General features: G+C 41.0%; 1 long non-coding RNA gene across 1 annotated transcript; it reads right to left on the minus strand.

Moving 5' to 3' along the window:
- Positions 1-3,682: 3,682 nt before the first annotated feature.
- Positions 3,683-5,883, minus strand: LOC123333132. The gene is made up of 3 exons (XR_006550274.1): positions 5,457-5,883; positions 4,798-4,911; positions 3,683-4,300 (listed from the first exon to the last, which is right to left on the minus strand). It is a non-coding gene; the product is annotated as an uncharacterized LOC123333132 (long non-coding RNA).
- Between the last annotated feature and the right edge of the window lie 2,046 nt (positions 5,884-7,929).

The raw sequence follows: 7,929 nt of genomic DNA on the forward strand, positions 1-7,929 counted from the left end.
GTTTGCCACAGCATGTGAACCATCAGAGACAAACGGCTCTGAGAAATAATTCTGAAGCACAGAGATTAGTGTGAACATGGAAAGGAAAACCTCACCGGAAGCACTATTGTGGTCTCAGTCAAGTAGCAGTGATGCTTTTTAGCAGCTTTGTAGCAACAGCTCTGAAACTGGACTGTGTCGGATCCATCAGGCAGACTTGCAATTACCGAGATTCATGCAAGTCTCCTAGGTCTGTACCACCGGTTATCTGTGCACAAAACTGGGTCATAAAGATTGGGTCTTACCACTTGGAGCTATGCAAGCGAGGCCCAGGTCATGGACCTCAACGAGAACACAAGGACATAGTGAGAAAATAGACTTATTAGTGAGTCAGGCCGTCACCGTAAAATACCGCCGTCTTAGTGGCTTAAACAACAGAAATGTATGTCTTACATTGCTAGAAGCTTGAAGTCTAAGATCAAAGTGCCAGCAGGGTTGGTTTCTTCCGAGGCCTCTCTCCTGGGCTTGCAAGGGCTGTCTTCTCACTGTGTGTTCATACGGTCATCTGTCTGTGTGTGGGTGTGTCCGGTCTCTCTCTCTATCCTAATCTCCTCTTGTTACAGGCACACCAGTCATGTAGTAGAGCCCACCCTACTAATTATTTTAACTTAATTATCCTTTTAAAGGCTTCAAAGACAGTCATATTCTGGGGTCCTAGGGCTTATGACTTCAACATATGAATTTGGAGGAGGGATGGTTCAACATATAACAAAGAGTAAAAAGGAATCTGGCACCACTTGGTCTTTCTTGATGGAGAAAGGGCTAGGATTGCCAACTTCATCTTCCAATGTTAGGTATCATATTTGAGTATAAGACTAGGAAGCCACTGAGATTAACAAGGCCACCAATTAAAACATCTCTAACTTTCACTTAATGAGAAATAACTATAACCTTATTTTTGTCTTCATATCTCAGTGTAGTGGCTGGGACTTCCTGAAAAATGGTAAATAATAATAGATACTCTTTCCTTGCATCTGATTTTAAAAGCAATGGTGCAAGAATTTCATCATCATGATTAATGACATCTATTGAGTTTCATTAGATATCCTTTGTCATTCTCCTTACTGTTTTGCCTACAGTTTTCATAAGAATGTATGTTGAAATTTATCCAATGATAAATTTTTCATTTTTTAAAATGAACTTGTATCATTTTCCCTTTGGCCAATTTAGGTAACCTCCTAACAGATGTATTTGTAACCTATCGGAAATACATTCCTAAGGAAAACAGACATGTTCTTTCAATATACTGCTGAATTCTATTTGCTAGTCTTCAATTTAGAATTTTTATCTTCCTATCCATAAATGAGCTCAACCTAGAGTTTTCATTTTTGGTTTAGTATCTTAATGGCACCCCACTCCAGTCCTCTTGCCTAGAAAATCCTATGGACAGAGGAGCCTGGTAGGCTACAGTCCATGGGGTCGCGAAGAGTCGGACACGACTGAGTGACTTCACGTTCACTTTTCACTTTCATGCATTGGAGAAGGAAATGGCAACCCACTCCAGTGTTCTTGCCTGGAGAATTCCAGGGACGGGGGAGCCTGGTGGGCTGCTGTCTCTGGGGTCGCACAGAGTCGGACACAACTGAAGTGACTTAGCAACAGCAGCAGCTATGCTAACAGGGCTTCCCAGATAGTGCAGTGGTATAGAATCTGCCTGCCAATGCAAGAGGTTCAAGAGATGCAGTTTCAGTCACTGGGTTGGGACAATCCCCTGAAGAGGAAAAAGGCAACCCACTCCAGTATGCTTGCCTCAAAAATTCCATGGACAGAGGAGCCTGGCAGGCTATAGTCCATGGGGTTGCAAAGAGTTGAACAGGACTGAGCATGCATGCCTGTTATACTAACATGAAAAGTAATTTGGGGAATTTTTCACATTTCTGTATTCTCTGGAACAGTTCACCTAATGTAAAGATTGTCTGAATGTTGCAAGTTTTTTAAAAATATTAATGTTATCACCACAGAAACATCCAGCCATGTTCCTTCCACCTTTATCTCTATGACTATGACTTTGTTCAAGTTTTATGTTCCTTTAGTTCATCTTGGTCATTTCTTTTCCCTGGGAAATAATGACTTTCATAGATATTTTTAAACATAATGTGATTTTATTCTTAATGCTGTCTTATAAAATTTGAAGTCCACACCTGTGGGTAGGTACTATTTCTCATTCTTAGTTTTTCATATTTATACTCTCCCTGTTTTTTTTTTCTTTCATTTTTACTTGCCAAGTATGTCCATATAATTGTGGTTGATTTTTTTCACCTCTAAAGTGCCTGCTCTTGCATCTATCTGAATACTTATAAAGTTCTGACACAGGAGTGATGGTGAAAGAATTGTCAACATGAGTCTGGAGAGAAAGAAACAGTGGGGCCATTTCTTCCTGGCTTAAGGCTGTGAGCTCAATTTTGGAGGCTTCCTGGGGTGATGACATTGACCATCTCCATAAATAACTGTCACCGGTTGTTTATGCTCACACAACCCTAAATCTCAAAGAATCTGCTACTCTAAATATGGGACACATTAGGATAGTCATAAATTGGTGCTAAAACCATGCCCATTCTAGACAATTAAGGACTTTTTAATTGTCCTCATCTGATGAAATTAAGAAGAGGAAATGGAAAACAACCCCCCCACCCTCCACCACCCCAACACACACTGAATATTCTGCATGAATCAAAGGAAAGAAAGAGGCAAAAAATCATTGAGGTCAACCTTTGGGGAGTTTGCTTTCAATTTTTGGTGAAAAGAAAAGCAAAATATACCTGTGGCGGATTCATTTTGATATTTGGCAAAACTAATACAGTTATGTAAAGTTTAAAAATAAAATAAAATTAAAAAAAAAAGAAAAGCAAAATAATAAACGTTGAATAAGAGTGCTATAATAATAGGTGCTGTACTGAGTGATTGTCATCTAGTGTGTCAGCCAGACTTCCATGGTAGGGAAAGACTTGAAAACACCCTGCTTTTATTGGGAACACACTCCGATCTAGATGTCCTGGCAATTCAGTTGCCATGGGACTCATCTGCAATGTATTTTCTCCCAGCAAATGCTACGAAGTGCCCCTCAGAGCCACGCATGCTCTCAGAAGCTGATGGTGTCGAGACGCACAGACCCAGGCTCCAGACACTGACTTCTCTGCACGGCGCTTCATCAGCTTTGGGGAGCATATCGCTTTCTCACTGTGTCCCCCTCTCCAGCATACGTTGGCTGGACTTCGTGTCTTCAGTCCACATCTGCGTCAGCACCTGCCTTGCTCCTCCTCCTGGCGGACATGCCCAGTGTCCCATCTCAGCTTTTCTGTCCTGTGCTCTTATCAGTCAAGTCCGCGCATCACCAAGCTAAAGCGGACTCTTGGTCCCTAATCTCGATTCTCCTCCATTTCTGTCAAGTGCTAGCACATGACCATCTGTCCAAACGGCAGTTTTCTTATCCCTCTCTGGAAGTATGGAATACATTGCACATGGTTTTATGTGCAGTGATGTTTTAGATTGGCACATAGCATGACAAAATGAATGGCTCCCTTCAACTCATAAAGTCCTGCCAGATAAGGCTCAGGATGAAAGCCCACCCAAAAATGGAGCTTTGATGAGAACTCACTCCATTTCATGCAGACAGTGTGGTTTATGGACTCAGGGGCATAGAGAATACAGATTCCTATTTTTTTCCAAGTCTTTTTTTAAAAAAAATTATTTTATATTGGAATACAGATGATTAACAATGCTGTGATTGTTTCAAATGAACAGCAAAGGGACTCAGTCATACATATACAGCTATCAATTCTCTCCCAAACAACCCTCCCCTCCAGGCTGTCATATAACATTGAACAGAGTTCCCTGTGCTCTGGACAATAGGTCCTTGTTGGTATCCATATTAAATATAGCAGTGCACACATGTTTATCCCAAATTCCCTGTCTCTTCCCCCAGCCCTTCCCCCTGGCAACCATAAGCTGGTTCTCTATGTCTGAGTCTGTTTCGGTGTTGTTCATTGTTTCATTTCTTTTTGGATTCCATGTATAAGGGATATCATGATATTTCAGAATGGAGACTCCTGCTGATGAAGAATCGGATCATGGGAGTGTACTTAACAATGTCCGGCGACATAGGTTTGGGAATTACTTCCCAGCTGGAGTCCTGATTCAGAGTGCACTAGTAAACGTGTGAATATGGTCTCTGACACGCGTAGTATCAGTGGCATCAGTGGCACTGCTGGAATGGTGACTCCTCTTCACATCTGCAGGCCTGGCTCTTGGAGCAAATAGACATCTACAAATGGAATAAACTCATTTCAGTCTGTGATTTCTCTGAAGCATTTTTGTCTTTAATCTCACAAATCTGGGGAAATGAGGTGACAATCTGTAACATGAGATGGACCTCACCTAATGCAGTTATCAAGCTCAGAATGAGGAAAATGATTACGATGGTATACCGTAAATCGTTTGTAAACTGCTGAGAACATACGAGGAACGTTTGTTACCTCATTTGCAGGAAAACATCCCAACTATACAAGCGCTCCTAACCCCAAACTAATACGGACACTGAGCCAGCTCTCTTTGTTGTATCTGAGCTATAAATCTTTGAACTTCAGGCCTAAGTGGAATTCCATCTCTCACATTTTTTAATGAAATCAAAATAAATACAATTACTGAACAGAAGCCAAAGATCACAGGAGGTTAGAAGCAGGGCGAGGACGTGGCCAGTACTGTTGGTTTGCATCCTGGCTCTGTTTTCTTGGTGAATATTTCATTAATGGGAGGGCTTACTGGGGGCAGGGATGGACCTTCCTTCCTTCTGATGGGTGTCTGCTGCTGATTAAATCTGAGCTGGGGTAGCCTTGTGGTGCCCGTGAAATTTGAGATCCTAATGAGGACATAGTCCTATAAAATGTGACAGATTGAAACCATAAGATATTAAAATCCTCCCAAGCAGGAGCTTTTCCAAAAGACTAGGCATTTGCTCTTGAAATCATGTTCAGGAATACACAACATACTCTTATATTTCTGTATTTTGTCCTTGAATTCATCCTCCAAAGACCTTGAGACCCAATTTTTTTTCTCTTTCACCCAAATAAAAATAAACATGAGTAACTTATTGTTATGGAACGTCCATTATTTAATTAAAGATGTGGCTTACAATTAATATTCTGGTTTGTGATTAAACCTGCTGTTGATTCCTCATAATGGAGCCAGAGATACTTGGTAAATGCAATATTAATATAATTGCATTTTCTGCAGAATAATAATGGCTACTAAAATGTAAAGGAGCAAAATATCCGAGCAGCACAGAAAAAACAAGTAATTATCCAAAGCCCATTTTAATAAATGTCAGTTTCTTAAACAAACTGTCTTGTTAGATAGACCATGAGTAATTTCTGCTGGTGCAAATCCCCATTCACCCTTATTAAGCCATATTGTATACTCACATAAATGATCTTGGTTTCTCCTCTCAGAGGTCTCTGTCAATATCTGTATTCAGCTGCAACCAGGTACAGTAAGTGCCCCGGATCAGAGAAATTCAAAGAAGGCTAACAAATCAGGGCCACGATTCACTAATGCAAGCACATTTTGTTTAACTTACATCATGGCTCTGAGATATTTCTGAACTCTTTCTCAAACTCATAATTTCTCTTCAGAGCAAAGACTGGTATTGCTCAAAAAGAAACACACAGTGAGTTCAGCTAATATTTTTCTTCACCAGAATTGCAAACATCAAGCTGCTGTTATCTTGCAAATTACCATTACTTGCCCCAAACGCAGACACTACTCAGTGGACAAGTGATAGATTTTGACCTAATGTTGCCAATGGGACCAGGGTGGTCTTTCAACCTCAAAGGAGGCATAGCCATTGCCTTCTGTTTGTCTATGCCTAACTTAAATTTACCTTTGGGAATATGTGTATGTGAAAGAGTCCTTCACATGCATCTACTGTTTATATTCATGTGAGGCTGTAGGAAAGATTGCTATAACCTCCCAGGTCATCCTGTCCAGTGTGTCCAAATAGATGCAATAGAGTGAGGGAGATATTTTTTGTTGATTGCACTACTAAATCTTTGTCTTCTCTGCTTCACTAAGAGTACAGCTTCAGACCAATTGTTGACTTAAACGGGAGCTGGGCAGGCGTGTCCAATGCCCTTAGGCATATTTGTTCACTTCAGTCACTCTCCACAATCACTGAAAGATGATGAGCCGAGGCCACCAGGAGTTGAGAATTGCTGTAGGGGGTTAGACTACATTTATGGTACATCCATCAAATTCTGGACTGAGTCCCGAATCTCTCTGTCCTTCTCAATGGGCTTTTGCTCACAAAGGGAAATGATAACATAGAAATATTTAGGAAACCAACTTCTAATGTGGTTCAAAATCCCACCTCCCACCTTTTTAAAATTAAAATACTTTAGAGCCAACAGAGAGTTTAAATAACGTATGTTGGGCTTCCGTGCAAGGAAGAATGAGTAGGTAAAAGATTTTACAAAGGAGAATGTTTCTCTGGCTACCTGTTAGTACATACATTTTGAATTGGGTTTCTTCAGGCAACACATTCAGGTTAGATTCCCCTCTCTTAATTAATAACAGAATGACTGACTCTCTTTGAAAAATGAGGTAGTTATGTCACCAAATAACGACAATTGAGAATCGCACTTTCAGATGTCTTGTGAAACATTCCTGCTTCAGACACAGAGGCCGGATGGTTGCCTGTGAGTAATTATGGGAGTAGTTGATGGAAGTAGAGAGTTTGGGGGCAGAAAAAAAAAATTTAGAGCAGAGGTTATGAACTAGTTTTGTTTGGCTCAACACGTATTCATTGGAAGGACTGATGCTAAAGCTGAAGCTCCAAAACTTTGGCCACTTGATGCAAAGAGACTCATTAGAATAGACCTTGAGGCTGGGAAAGATTGAGGGAAAGAGGAAAAGCGGGTGACAGAGGATAAGATGGTTGGATGGCATCACTGACTCAATGGACATAAGTCTGAGAAAACTCTGGGAGATAGTGAAGGACAGTGAAGCCTGGCGTGCTGCAGTTCTTAGGGTCACAAAGAGTCAGACACAACTTAGCAACCGAGCGACAACAAGTGTCTGGTGTTTAGAGAAATGTGGTTTTCCAATTAATCACTAATACTTGGCCAAGAAGTTTCACATAAAAATCCAAATGTCTGCCGTCTCTTGGAAGAATCCCTTGCTTTCACTCTGGTGTGACACCAGTCAGAGACGGACCATCCCCCTTAACTAGCCTGAATCCATCATCTTTCTATATGTAGGTACCGGAGACTTAAACTCATTCCTATGGATCTTTATAACCTACCCCTGTTATTCAATCTGGTAGAGTTATGCTCATGTTGAGCATGTGCAATGAATGAGAGAATGCTCCAGGAGAGTATCAGAAAAGCATATCAGAAAAGATATGCTCTGTCTAAAACCTCCCATGAGTATGAGGCTCCCCCTCAAATTCTAATTCTATGTTCATTTCCAAGGCAAACCATTCAATATCATGGTAATCCAAGTCTATGCCCCAACCAGTAATGCTGAAGAAGCTGAAGTTGAACGGGTCTATGAAGACCTACAAGACTGTTTAGAACTAACAGCCCCAAAAGATGTCTTTTTCATTATAGGGGACTGGAATGCAAAAGTAGGAAGTCAAGAAATACCAGGAGGAACAGGCAAATTTGGCCTTGGAGTACAGAATGAAGCAGGGCAGAGGATAATACAGTTGTGCCAAGAGAATGCACTGGTCATAGAAAATACCCTCTTCCAATAACACAAGAGAAGACTCTACACATGGACATCACCAGATGGCCAACACCAAAATCAGATTAACTAAATTCTTTGCATCCAAAGATGAAGAAGCTCTATACAGTCAGCAAAAACAAGACCAGGAGCTGACTGTGGCTCAGACCATGA

Source organism: Bubalus bubalis, chromosome 4, assembly GCF_019923935.1.
Source record: "Bubalus bubalis isolate 160015118507 breed Murrah chromosome 4, NDDB_SH_1, whole genome shotgun sequence".
NCBI lineage: Eukaryota > Metazoa > Chordata > Mammalia > Artiodactyla > Bovidae > Bubalus > Bubalus bubalis.